At 35.5% G+C, this 15,282-nt stretch overlaps 1 long non-coding RNA gene across 1 annotated transcript in view; it reads left to right on the top strand.

Moving 5' to 3' along the window:
* Positions 1 to 5,584: 5,584 nt before the first annotated feature.
* The window catches only part of LOC138694200 (uncharacterized), a 29,030-nt gene continuing 19,332 nt past the window's right edge, over positions 5,585 to 15,282 (top strand). The window contains exon 1 of the long non-coding RNA XR_011330845.1: positions 5,585 to 5,875. This is a non-coding gene — a long non-coding RNA (uncharacterized lncRNA). The remainder of the gene's footprint in view (positions 5,876 to 15,282) is intronic.

The following is a 15,282-nucleotide window of genomic DNA, read 5'->3' as shown; positions in this document are numbered from 1 at the left end:
AAAAAAAGTCGAAACACCTTAAATGATACTAATAAGTTCACATAAATAACGTCAAACTGTTCTGTTTCTCAGATCTCATTCCATGGCCATCATCAGATAGGTTACAATGATTTGAATGCCATATACCGCGAGAAAAATAATAGTACGGATTTATTGGCATTGATATCTAAACCAATCAACAGCCATTGGTTAAGATAACTTGAAATTTCCATTATCACTCCCATACAAATGATTTCTCAATATCTGAACCGATCCTTTGAGGGCACTAATGGCTATTTCCTTCACAATGCTGTGTGTTAGCCCCAGGTTTTTACATTTGTTGGCAAAGAAGGAGGATATGGTACCTCGTGCTCCTACCATCAGACCTATTACATCAATGTGGGACAGGCTATGTTTATCTTTATAGAACGGGATTGTTGGTTCATAGATCCGTTTCTTTTCACTGTCCACCTCATGCGGTTGATCTGCATGTGTCTCAAATCTGATGGTGGGATCGAGAATGTATGCCGAGTTGTTCTTCATTTGTGCTCATTTAAGAAAGGGGGGGGATAACTTTAGTGTACGGTTTCCTCACTGTCAACAATTTTCTCTTGGAGATTTGCTATTTTTACTCATAATTATCTGTGTTTGTCCAATGCACACCATCATACTTACGGAAAGACATTTTCCGCTACCAAAAATTTATTTTGTGTGCAAAGGTGTAGACTGTAGAGGACAAAGATGAAAACCGTAAACTAAAGTTTCTCCAAATATTAAATGGAATCATTATGTGAAACGTCACACTCCTGAAATAATAATAATAACGGCAGCAATCTTACTTGAACTTCGTACAAAGCTAGGCGCTCACTTACTGGAAAAAATTCGTTCGTCGCATTCGAATTTTTAATAAAAATTTTTTATTATAACATCGCTAACTTGTCCGCATTTCAGAATTAATGATCAAATAGTGTTGTAATTTACCGCTAGAGTGCATTATTTCATTGTAATGTTTTGAACTGAACCTGGGAATAAAATGATTAGTTCTGCAACTTAAACTTTGAAGAACAGATCTGGTTAATTCACTATTTCCCCAACCTCACCCCGTACATCCTTTTTGCGTTACATTGCTATAATTATAATTTGACAAATTGTAAAGCTCTTCATACTGTTGGACTTACAAAATCAGCTTCGCGTCATCTTTTTAATTTATATACCTTCAATATTACCGCGATTTGAGGTTTTGCAATCGATACAAGTTTCATGACATTCTTTATTTCGATCTTAGCCCGTACGGAAATCCGTTTAGAATTCTCCGGCCAGAATTTTGGACGGAATCCAGTCATGCGGACAGAGGCGATACGGCCAAGTGGACGATGTTCCTTTTAAGATAATACAAAGTATAAAAATCCGCCTAACGAATCCGTTCCGGTAAGTGAGTTTATTTAAAAATCCAGTGGCTAGCAAGCGCCATAACAACGGTCAGGGTTACTAACTTTACTGTACTACACTGTTATATTCAGACGTGATGAAAAATGTTAAAATGACAACCAGTAGGAGGATAACACATCAAAGAATAAGAAATGCTAAGATACTGATGTCTATTACAAGTTAATTTTTCGCATTACTTCTACATAATTGTGCTATAATTTGGGGTGTACTATAAGCAGTAATATAACCTGCTCCCAGGGAATCAGAAGGAGGATAACTATGGCAAAGAAAGCTTTTAATAGAAACAGGATCTCCTTCTGCAGACATCTGGAAAAACAACGAAAGAACTGAGAAAGGGACTAGTGAAATATTTTGTGTGGAGTGTGACATTTTGTGGAGTAGAAACATGGACATTACGACGAAGGGACTAGAAGCATTTGAAATAAGAGTATGGAGAAGAACTGAATGTGTGAAGTGGACAGACAGAATAAGGAGTGAAGCTGTCTTGGAGAGAGGTGGTGAAGAAAGAATGATGCTAAAACTGATCAGGGAGAGAAAAAGAAATTGGTTGGGTCACTGGCTGAAAAGAAACTGCCTACTGAAGGATGCACTGAAAGGAATGGTGAACTGGAGAAGAGTTCGGGGTAGAAGAAGATATCAGATGATAGGTGACATTACGTATGCGGAGATAAAGAAGAAGGCAGAAAATAGGAAAGATTAGATAATGCTGGGTTTGCAGTGAAAACCTACCGTTGCGCAGAAAACTATGAATGAATTAATGTTGTACTTTGTAATTATTGTAAGATTAACTCATAAGGTGTAAATTTTCATGAATTTTAGACTATTACCTTTACGTATTCTGTTGTATTTTTTATTACTGCACAACATTTGCTTCAGCAATGGGCGTGCAGTTTTATCACTGAACAAATTGTGTAAGACTTCACACTAAAAAAGCCCTCGTTATAATTTCTTCAATTTGAGTTTTAAGCTGGACAGAGTGCATATAACAGCATTCTTTGTTAAAAAAATTGTGTGTGATTTTATAAAATGGTTTGGTAGTTTTCATTTGTTAGCTTAGATTTGTAATGTTTTTCAGTATGTGCAGTGTCAAATCATGTCAATATTGTTATTGTTACTATTTTTCTTATCATTGATACTAGTATTATTGTGGCAATTCAATATTGCAGTCTTAATCAGTTTTAATGAATGTACTACATTGAAAATTATGCACATCCACACTTAGTTAAGTTTTGAGTATGGTGATAGTGAAATATTATATGCTCACAGCATTTTTTGTGGAATTCTGATGTTATTTTGTCTTCTTAAAGAATAAATCTGAAAGGTATTGTAATGTTTAAGGTTCTTATTCAATGAACGAAATCAAACAAAAATACGTAATATAGTCTACCCACAGGTCCTAAAGTCCTTAGCTTTTATGTTACTGCCACAAGAAAATTCTAATTGTAAAGAAAATAAGAGAACATAAACAAAAGAAAACAAAAAAATATAGTGTTCTCTATAAACAGACATCATGGTGCATATATGTCTGCCCCTGTGAATTACAAGATTGCAGTTGAGATAAAATAACAAAAGTAAGAATTTTATTACTCATGCCCGTACAGGTCGAATCGAAATTCTGCTGACAAGTTTCTAGTAGTTACAGATTACACAACTCAAAAATACAGGTAAGTAATTAATGACCAGAAAACACGCACAGTCCACATCTGTGGAGTAGCGGCTAGCGCGTCTGGCTGTAAAACCAGGTGGCCCGTGTTCGATTCCCGGTCGGGGCAATTTTTCTGGTTGAGGTTTTTTCCGGGGTTTTCCCTCAACTCAATATGAGCAAATGCTGGGTAACTCTCGGTGCTGGACCCCGGACTCATTTCACCGGCATTATCACCTTCATTTCATTCAGACGCTAAATAACCTGAGATGTTGATACAGCGTCGTAAAATAACCTACTAAAAAACACACACATAAGTAATGTCAATAATTCTGGTGGGTGATCCCTTGAGTAAAGAGCAACAAAAAAGTAAAATACCATTTTGAAATATTTTAAACAGTTTTTCAGAAAAACGTACATTTTAAAATACGTGAATTGTGAAAACTTGCAACGCTGTACCCTACAAGCAGCTGGGAGTTATGTTACTCTGAACAAATTCCTCAACCTGTGTTGTTGGAGGTCAATGTCACCTTGCCATGTACATTGGAATTAAACTCTTAAGGAAAAATACAGATATACCATTTAATGTTTGTGTTTACTTATGACCGTTAAGGCTAGTTCACAATAAACCGGGGACGGGAACGGGAACGACAACGAGAAAGGGAACGGAAATATTGTTAAAATAAATGTATTTAAATATGAGCATTCACCATTAACTATTGTGAATGCTCACATTTAAACAAGTCTACATTTATTTTAACAATATTTCCGTTCCCGTTCTCGTAGTTTCCATTCCCGGTTTATTGTGAATGAGCCTTTACTGTTCGATAGTTTTAAAATGTATGAACTGAACTGGAGAAATGTGGATCACAGACAAAGAAGGGTTATCTTTGCATCATGTGCGGGGATTCACCGATATGAAGGAAGAAAGGCTTGCGTCACTGCGTCCAGAGCTAGGCCGTGCCAGAGTCCGTGGATGTACGAGTAGAGTAGAGCAATTACCGAGTCGGCCGCCATTGTTATTCCATTTCAACACTCGTGGGATAGGAATATTTAAAGTAAAACTCAAATATTTTTAATTTGAAGGGCAAAAAACTACAAAAGGATATTCCTATATTTCAGAACATTATTGTCAGTCAACATGCTAATGTACAAAAACTTAATTAACAATTATTACAGCATAAATGTACATTTAAATGTTCGATATATTTCTTCATACACATCACAACTATGGGTATTACAGCAACATAAGCTTAATAAATTACAAGTAATAAATGAAAACAACAATGTTGCAAATAAAAAAATAATAAATCTAAACATTTCCAACAGCATTTCTCGTGTTGACATTTAGGCTTCCGCATTAAATAGGATTTCTAGGGCCTTTGTGTTATTTGGCTAGGTTCGAAAATACGATCTTGTTCTGAAGAATGAATTTTTGAAACTACTAGTATATTATGACATTCTGGCAAATTGCAAATAGGATTGAATAATTCAGAAATATTTGATGTTAATTTTATTTCATTTCATTTATTAAATTCCATAGATCTTACATTAGCAATGAAGCTTTAAGATGTGGAACAAGTCAAAATTTTACAAGATTACAATATATTACAATTTCTACAATTTATTTTTTACAATTTCTTTTATAATTTTTTGGCGAGATGTGGGGATAAAACGGTGAAATTTGACATTTTCTTCCGAATTGATATATAATTTTCATTTGTTTTAAGTAAAAATATTACAGACGTAACATATCTTGAAAATGATTCTATTGCATTTCTGGGTTAGTTACAAGCAATAGATGAAGAAACTACGTCAAGGTCTCCTTCCTAAAAACTATACGACGACCAAGTAGCTTTTTGATGATGACAGAGTGAATCTAGTAGGTTGTGGTCGGAAACGAGAACGGCAAAGTTCGCCAACCTTCACATTCCCGTTCCCGTCCCGGGCTCCGGTAAGCTTCTCGTTAATTACGAATGCTCACATTTAAATTTGTGTAGGCCTATTGTAACAATTTTTCCGTTATCGTTTACGTTGAAACAGTCATAACATACACAGATCGCTCACCAGCCAAACAAGCAAGGACATGAGCCAATAACGTTGATCGAGCTGTACTTAGTTTTATAAAGCTTGAAGGATGTTGTGATATTGTGGAGAATCATTTCATTAGCCCTTTCCCTGGCAGCTGGGTATTTAAAGATTACGAGTGTCCTGGCAGACATTTTAAACAAAATAGGATCAAAATGCACTCATTCTGATCTCTTTTATTTGTTGCATGGACTCAGAATTTATAGACTGTCTTTAATGCGAACGAGGGCCTCAAGTTTTACAGCCCTAGGATCGCTTATCTCTTAGCTAACAAAGCAGAACGGAATCTTACACCAAGGCATGAAAACGAGCCAACATCATGCAATTTTATGCCGGGGCCATTCATCGTTCTGTAGGAGCGTACATATGAACAGAACGTCGAAAGAATTTTTTATTTCCTGCTCTATGATTGCAGGAATTCAATATTTTTATTAATTATGCAAACTAGCTTACATTCAAATATTTTTTGATATCGTTAACACAACGTCGCACTGCAATAACAAGACTCGTGCATCCCTGCCAAGTCCGTCACTTATCAAACGAGGAAAGTTTGCAGACGTGATGATGTCACGCCGCCTTATCCTTGAACTCGTACATTCAACATCTGATTCACAGAGATGGAAGCGCTGTCAACTCAGGGAAGGCAAAATCTGTCGGAACCACAAGAATAAAAGGTTTGTCTATTACTGCAAAGTGAAGCACGACTGTATCGTAGAGGTAACGTATCAGTGCAAAATATTTCTCTATTTTTCACTATGCTATCTTCTTATTCAGTGTCATAACCTTTATCTGCTAACAGTATCTGTACACAGCGCCAGTGTCGCTTACGCAAGGGCGAACCCTACGTCCGCCGGTGGCCTCTGAGTAGTAGCAGTAGCAGTAGTGTAGCAGTAGTAGTGTAGTAGCAGTAGTAGTAGTATAGCAGCAGTAGTAGTAGTAGTAGTAGTAGTAGTAGTGTAGCAGCAGCAGCAGTAGTAGTAGTAGCAGTCGTAGTAGTAATACTAGCAGTAGTGGTAATAGTAGTGTTGTAGTAGTATCAGTAGTAGTACTAGCAGTAATAGTAGTACTAGTGTAGTAGTAGCAGTAGTAGTACTAGTAGCAGTAGTAGTACTAGTTTAGTAGTAGCAGTAGTAGTACTAGCAGCAGCAGTAGTAGTAGTAGTAGTAGTAGTAGCAGTCGTAGTAATACTAGCAGTAATGGTAGTAGTAGTAGTAGTATAGTAGTAGCAGTAGTAGTACTACTAGTGTAGTAGTAGCAGTAGTAATACTAGCAGTAGTAGTAGTGTACTAGCAACAGCAGCAGTAGTAGTACTAGCAGTAATAGTAGTAGTACTTGTTTCTTTAAAGTTTGGTATTATACACAAAGGGTGGAAAGTGAAATAATCCTGCAAAGATTAAAAGGGACGATAGAGTACACTTAAATAAATAGAAAACCTATATTACGTTTTGTGATTAAATGCACGGTTAATTAGAAAATTAAGTTTGAAGTTTCAGCAATCCGGAAACATTGTCACTAACACACTGCTCCTCCTTCTCGTAATGCAGATGTACCAGGTCAACGAACCGAGGTCTATCTATCTCAGTTAATTACCTCCAATCTCCCTTTCTGGCTACAATGTTCCAAACTGGTCGCATAGATCAGTGGCTTCAAATTAGTGATTTTAAAATTAAATTTACACGAAAATCGTTCACGCTACTGAAATACGCCAAAGGGATAAATAATCCTTTATGAGATTTTATATCGATATGGACAAATAAAACAATCCTACTCACAATAATTACTGAATAACAAGGTGTTAAATATTTGGGAGGGGGCATTTCTTTTTCTGAGAAAATTATGGACTTTTCATCCATATGCTGTTACACTTTTTTGTTATTACATCATGAGTTATTAGCTCTGTAAATCTGCAGGGTCATTTCACTTCCACCTTGTATATATGAAAGGGTAGTTGGCGACACAATTCGCTTAGCGGAATCTGCCGGACGATCTTGCTTTGTTGAAATTTAATCCGTGTGAATTTTCAGTCTTGATTATTACTGTTAAAGAAGTTAGGTGTACTGTGTTTTATTGGCGTAGTTTTCAGTGTTAGTTTTGTTTAGCAAATAATAATATTGTATCCAAAATAATATAAAAATATTGTACCAAAATAGTTACAGCCAACTGGTCTACATACGTATATATAAATATTTCATTGTACGATGCCAAAATAAAACAAATAATTGTTTGCATTCCTCACAAAGAAAGACCAGATGTAGTTAATACTTCAGTTTCACAACTTGTTCGTCTACTTTAGGTAAAAAGTAGCTCAAATATGGCTGCACGTAGTTACCCTATGCCCTGCGTGAAGTATAAAACATTCTCGACAGATACAAATACACACACAATTTGCAAATCATAATGCATACACTCATAGAGCCCGATCGCAAACTCGTGGCACCAACATGCGCGAGCTTCTTTCTGAGTAGAGATGGCCGATATTTCACAAACCGATATTTTGCCACAGGTATTTTTTGTCACAGATAAACCTGTGACTGATGACGCGAAATATCTGTGACAAAATATCGCTATCGAAATCTGCTCCGTATTCAGTACTCTGTGGCTGATATTTTCTCCTCTACGTCGTAGGTTTGCGCGTGCGCATGATACAATAACAGCAATCTGGCGGTAGTTTCTCCATCTTATTATAAATGATGTAGTTATTACACGATTTAAATAATAACACCATTGTTTATCAGTACTTAATCTTGTGTAAAATCCTGTCTGAACAACTGTTTTGTTTTGTAATTATTTTCCAATGTTTTTCCGAATACTTATGTTTCATTAATTTTTATTCTATGGCTCAATATTATAATGTTAATGCAAGACTTAAAATAATTTATCCATTATATTATATACAATCAAAAGGATAAATTTTTAAAACGATTGGGATAATCATATAACCTCAATTTCTCCATACCCAACTACATTTAAAAGTGATCAACTGGTTCAATATCTATAATATAACCTCTTGGTACATGAGGTTATGAGAAATTCTGTTCTATTAAAAGGCTTTAGAGCACGAGATATTTCAAACCCCATTAGGTAGCTGACTTCCTTACATTTATTTATCTCGTCTTTCTCTTCCTCGCTATGATTTAAGACATGTCAATTCCTGGCGTTTAACAGTTCGTTGGTCCATAATATTGAATCAGTTTTTCTACAATATTATTATTAAATGAATAACTAATAAATAGTTATCCTCATCTGAAGATTAAGAAGATTAAAAGTGAGATAAAACCTAATAATTTTATCCTTCTAGGGAGAAGATCTAAAAATATCAATATTCATGCACATACAGAAGAATTATAGAAACACATACTTAGTGGTCAGTAATAATAATAATAATAATAATAATAATAATAATAATAATAATGATAATGATAATACATTATTCACCATGGCAGTGTTTCTATATACTCCTAATTGAACTGTTGAGCAAAATAAACATATTACATTTTGTCCGACAGAACAACAAAGAAGTTCTCCTTCTCATTCTTTACGAAACCACTTCTTACTGCTTGTAGAGACAGAGTTTGTAGAGCGACATGATACCGCCACTGCTTGCTTTCAGTACGTGAATGAAAAACACAGCAATGTACTATCTGAGCGCCACCTCTGAAACCGTGCCGTGTGAGGAAGTGGAGACCAGGGGGACGTGACTCAGCAAGTATAGCACAGTCTAGCGCAACCATGGGGAAAAATGGCTCCGAAGGGCCATTGCACTCAAAGCCGCCTTACCTCACTCCACCGACCCTCTCCTCCGCCTGGTGCTTCTCTAGACACGCTTCATTCAGTGGCGGGTATGGCTTCGATCTCGAGACGTCAGTTTCAGGAAGAGTGGCAGAAAGAATTTTTTGTTACTTACAAAAAGAAGAAAGTCTGTTGCTTAATATGTAGGTTTAAAATTGCGCATATAAAACGCTTCAATATTAAACGCCACTTTGATCGGAAGCATAAAGCGGACTTCGGTGATCTTACAAGTATTTATTTAGAGTTTTAAAAGCTATTTTCGTAATATTTGTGAAAAGATACAAAACAAGATATGTTTATGGTATTTTCAGGATTTAGATACTTACTATTTTATTAAGTAGCCTATCTGGAACTGAACTTATTTAAAACTTTGAGTGCATATTAGGCCTACTTGATGCGTTCTCTTTCCAGGAAAGATTTTCAGAAGTAACTGCAATGGACATGGAGATGTGTCTGTTCAATAATCCATTTGTATTTGATGTTACCCAAGCATCAGAGCCACTAAAGAGATGCAAAAGAGCACTCGACTAAAGTGTTTAGGAACAAATGGATTAGATATCTTTAAAAACCTACCAGAGGAGCAATTACTTAATCTGCGCACATTTGCAATGCGTATTGTATCTATGTTTGGATCAACTTACTGTTGTGAGCTGTTTTTCTTTTCAAAATGAATATGACCAAAAGTATCTCCAGGCCTAGGATCACAGACATGCACTTAGTTTCAGTATTACGGTTGAGTTGTTCTATTTTAGAGCCAAATATATCCTTTATAGTTAATAAGAAATTTCGAGGGCAATCAACAAAAAAAAAAAAAATGAAAACCAGCAGTATAGGCCTACAGTAGTATTTCGTTTCATTCATATCTCATATATTTTGTTTAATATCTTTTAAAGTTAAACGACAGTGGAGCTTAGTTTTACTTTCTTTAGTATTTATAAAGAGAAACAATTGATTTTGTTGATAATTATATTGTGTTTAAATCTTTCAAGTTAAATGACAATGGAGCTTAGTTACTTTATTGGTTTTAAAAAGAAACAATTTATTATGTTGAGCATTGCTCCTAAACTCTCAAGACAACATAGAAAGCTACAGAAGTCGATGAAATTAGAAATTAAGAAGAAAATGCAGGTTCAGAATCAAAATGTTACCACTACTGATGAAATTTTCTACCACAACTTTAACCTATTAGAGCTAGAAACTGCTATTAACAAACTTAGTAACAAAAAAGCCCCAGGCCCAGACAATATCCACCCAGAATTCATCAAACAGACACTAAAGCAAGAAATGCATTACTTGACTTCTATAACTATGTTTGGAACATCTCCGTACCTGCAAATTGGAAAAAAAGCAATATTATTCCAATATTGAAACCAGGAAAGACAACAGACAATATTGAAAGCTACAGACCTATATCACTAACAAGCCACTTAGCTAAAATCATGGAAAGGATGATATCAGAGCGATTAAACTAGTTTTTAGAAACAAACAATCTTCTATCAACACAGCAAGCCGGATTTAGGAGAGACCACTCAACAAGAGAACAAATAATTTTACTAAGTCAAGCTATTAAGGATGGATTTAACAAAAAGAAAGATACATTAGCTGTATTCGTCGATTTGAAATCAGCATATGATAATGTGTGGAGATACAATCTGATTACAAAGCTCCAGAAATTAGGCATAAAATCCAATATGTTAAGATGGATATCTGAGTTCATCACCCAAAGATTTTGTTCTACAACTTATGGATCAGCAAGTTCTAAATATAAACAAACTCACTTGGGCTTACCTCAAGGTGCAGTATTAAGCACAACACTATTCAACATATATATTAACGACCTACCACAAGAGCTGGAAAAACATGGCACTAAAACAGCACTCTTTGCTGATGATTTGGTTATTTGGACGTCACATAAAACCAACGCAGTAGAGAAACTTCAAAATTCCATCCAGTCATCGTTAGTGGCACTTGAAATTTGGTGTTCAAATAATATGTCAGTGAACACAGAAAAAACAAACTTTCAACTCTTCTCATTAAGAAAGAAACCAGTGAAAATAAATCTAAACTATAGAGATGATAAGTTACAAAGAACTGAAAATGCAAAATACCTGGATATACATTTCGACAATAAGCTCACCTGGAGAAATCACATTGAACAGATCAGAACAAAGACAACAAATCGTTTTAAATTACTAAAAAGACTGCAGGAACGAAATGGGGTAGCTCAAGGAGTACACTCAACACAACCCACAACACATACGTAAAGCCTATCTTAACGTACTGTGGTGAAGCACTAATAACCTCATCAACCACAAACAGATATTAGAACGCACTCAAAACCAAGCTTTACGTCTCATCACTGGTGCAATCAAAACTACTCCAATTGAAGCCGTGCAAATAATCACATCTAATAAACCAGTTGTAACAGATCTTGAAACACAAGCCCTTTTAACCTATGAAAAATTAAAAAGGCTTCCAAATTGGAATAAATGGAGTAAATACAAAGATTCTAAATTTACATTGAGTGCCCAAAATGGATACATACAAGAGGTAGAAAAGCTTAGGCAAATTCTAAAAATACCAAGTGAAAAGGAAAACTTGATGAATCGATATAATCCACTTAATAACTTCAAAGTAGATTGCTGCCTTGATCTTGATGAAGTCTTCAACAAAAAAGATATAAATTCAGAAATAGCACAAGCCATTGCCCTACAAACAATTAATAGAAAATATCCACAAAAGGACTGGTTGTACAGTTACCCTGAAAAAGAATGAGACGATTCTTGGTCGTCGGAAGTTAAAGTTCTACAGCGCGGTTCACTCGATATCGACGTAGGGATACATAACATGACAGATAGTACAATAATTGTTACAAGGACCACAAGGACAAGGACCAGAATAAGGATCACGAATAACACTGTCATTTAAGGCCAGGATTTCACAACATAGCTCGAGTCCCAAAATATCATTGCTTCACTGTACCGAATGGCAAATGCCTGCTAAGGGATCTACATTCTGGACTGCTGCTATCACTGTCTTGTCTCGGTAGCTCATATAGTAGCGTGCCGGTTCCATTGTATAACCGAAACGGCTCGTGTTCGATCCCAGGTAAAACTTTTTTTTTTATTGAGGTGTAATTAATTTGTTCAGAGTTCCTCGACTGTCTAATTTGTCGGAAAATATGGAATAATTTATGCCCAATTTCTAGGTCTTACAAGTGGGCTGAACCTCGTCAAAAAAAATAAATCTTACTTGGAAGTTAAAAGTATTCTTCCTCAAACAAAAATCATAAGAAACAAAAAGAGACCTGTTAACTTAAAATCTTCTCCACATGCCATCAGCTTCTATTACAGCTCTAAATCGATCCGGCATGGATGTCACGAGATTGTGGAATAAGTTCTGATCCCCGGCGAGATCTTCCCAGGTGTCAACAACTTGATCCCACAATTCGTCTCGATTTCGAGGGCGTCGGTGGGCATAGGCGGCTATCCTTCTCTTTTTCAATTCCGCCCATAAATTTTCGATGACATTCAAATCAGGTGACTTCGGAGGCCAGTTAATGATTTCGATCTCGGGTCTCCTTTGAAACCATCTTTGAATGCTTGCAGCATAGTGCACGGGATGTTTATCCTGCTGGAACAGCAATGTTCCTTCGGGAAAACGTTCTCGGGCGGAGGGAAGGAATATATTTTCCAGAATGTGCTCGGAAGTTTCCGCATTAAACCGGCCATCGATGCGTTCTATAACGCCAGGTCCATCGTAAGACATCCACCCCCAACACGATATGCTAAAGCGCCCCGATCTTTCACGTCGGTGCACATAGCGCTGATCATGTCGGAGACCATCCTCACGATAGACACGGACAGGACCTTCGTAATCACTCGAGATGGTTGTTTCGTCGGAGAAAATTACATTTCTCCAATCGAAATCCACTCGATTGGTAGCGAAGGCAAGACGGTCGACAGCTTGTGCTTCCCCCAATATTTCCATTTGCGCAGCCCTCCGGCTCCTAATACCGCGGTTCCTCAACCTGCTGATGATAGTCTGTGAAGAGCCGGGAAAGTTAGATGCTGCTCTTATTTCGTTAGCAGTCAGAAAGGGGTCCTGTCGAACTGTCTCGGTTAAAAGAGCATCCTCTTCCAATGAAGAAATCCGCGGACGCCCAGGAATAGGGCGATTTTCGACCTCCCCAAAATGTTGGTAACGATGAACCCATCTCGCGGCTGTACTTCCAGGAACACCGACCAAACGGCCAGCATATCTAGCCCCATATCCAGCCTCAACTAGAGCTATAACTCGCTGTCTCATGTCACGTCGGTTCGCCATTGCGATGAGAAATGAGAGATGACGATAATACTTTAGTGTAGACAATGACTATTTAACATGATATAGAATTATTGAAATAAGAGGCATCTTGCATAGTAAGAGTTAATAAATCAACCCTAAATTAAATATCTAAATAACAGGATATAACAGGAAGTCCAATTGTTGCGAAACTAATCAAATTAAATCTAATTACATTAAATAAACAAACCCCAAGTTATGACACCACATTGCTACAGCTAAATTGTATGTTATTAACATAAGCATTGAATAGGTCCGTGGTTGTGCGTTGGACGACAAAACCAAACATCGAAAGTTCGAATCTTGCCGAGGAATGTAACTTCTTGCTTTTTATAATGTAAATCAGACTTATAACTACAATCATTCATATTTCTTACATTATTTATTAATATTTATAGCCAACATTGAATTTGTAAAGAAAAGACTTTAGAAATCTCATATGGAATTTGTGACCTGTAGTGACATAAACATAGATTATCTCTCGGAACTTTTCCGTAAAAGTAAATTAAATTCACTCCTTGAAACTGGAAACCTTATTCGTAGGGTCATTTTCCCATAGCATACAAGCTGAAGTAACACAGCCATTGATAAACGTTTTGTACACAGAATTAGACTGAATTCCTATTCGACAGAACCTATAATCAATGGCTTGTCTGACCATGATAAACAAATCCTATGTGTTTCCAATGTCACTGAACAATTTCAAAATATTATTTTAAAACTAAGAAAGGATCGTAATTGCTGTATCTAGTGATTATTTACATTTATGTCTACAAAATGAATCTTGGAAAAACATATATGATACTGGTACTACTGATATTAAGAGTAAATATATTGAATTTTTCACTTAATTTCATAATCACTTCAGTGGATGTTCTCCACTCAATGTTGTGAAAAAATTCAAAAGTTAAAACATGTAGATAACGCAGGGACTTCAAAATCTCATGTATTAAAAAGAAGAATCAATATGTAATGAGTTGCAATGTAATGATCTTCATGTTCTTAAATACTGCAAGAAGTACAGTGTAATTTATAAAAATTATGAAAGAGGGAAATAGAATATATTTGAGTAGAAAAGTACAAAATTCAGATAATGCAATTAAACCTATTCGTAATATTATTAAATTTAAACTTGTAGATATCCTAAGAAAGAAAATATTTTTTCATTAAAACCAATGATTATAAAGTACAGGATCCCAAATCTATTGCAAATTCTTTTAACGTATTATAGTATATAGTACAGAAATATTATTGACAACTGAAACATTCAAGATTTTGCAAAAGATACTGCAATTGGTTACTTAACAGATGTATTTAATAATTATTATTAATATATGTAATTAGTCAATAACTGCAACAGTGCTTATACATTCAATCATAACATGAATAAAATTGAATGCAAACACGTAGATAAAATAGTTAAAATTAACTGCAGGGGTGAGAATGAAATAATCCAAAGCCATACTTTTAACAAAAATTGTTTTGTGCGAGTGCATTTCTTACACATATGGGAAAGCTATTAATAAATTATTGTAATAATTACTCAACAAATGACATAGCCTAAGGACTCTAAACCTTTGTAAAAGTTTGTCTATTATTATATATTTTTTTAAATTTCATTTTAATTGTTAGTTTTTAATATATATGCATTTACATTGTATATATGTGTGTGTATAAATGCATTCATTAGATTAACGTTTATAATATTATAACTTGTAATTTTGTATTGTTTGCGATCATTAACACTTAATCTCAGGACTTTGTGAAACTATATTTCAACGTGACTTAGCTATTTCAACGTTATTTAGACAAAAAAAATTGTTGTGTAGACTAAGAATCGAACTCGCATTCTTCTACACAACACGCAGAAGTCTTACCGTCTGAGCTATGGAAACGACATGAAAGCTTTCCTTTCTGTGCGGAGTGTCGATCTAGTCATGAAGGTCCACTGTCGATTTAACTACACGATTTATGTATATATTTATCTTTTA

This window comes from Periplaneta americana, chromosome 2, assembly GCF_040183065.1.
Source record: "Periplaneta americana isolate PAMFEO1 chromosome 2, P.americana_PAMFEO1_priV1, whole genome shotgun sequence".
Classification (NCBI taxonomy): Eukaryota; Metazoa; Arthropoda; class Insecta; order Blattodea; family Blattidae; genus Periplaneta; species Periplaneta americana.
This window is presented reverse-complemented; position numbering and strand designations above follow the sequence as displayed.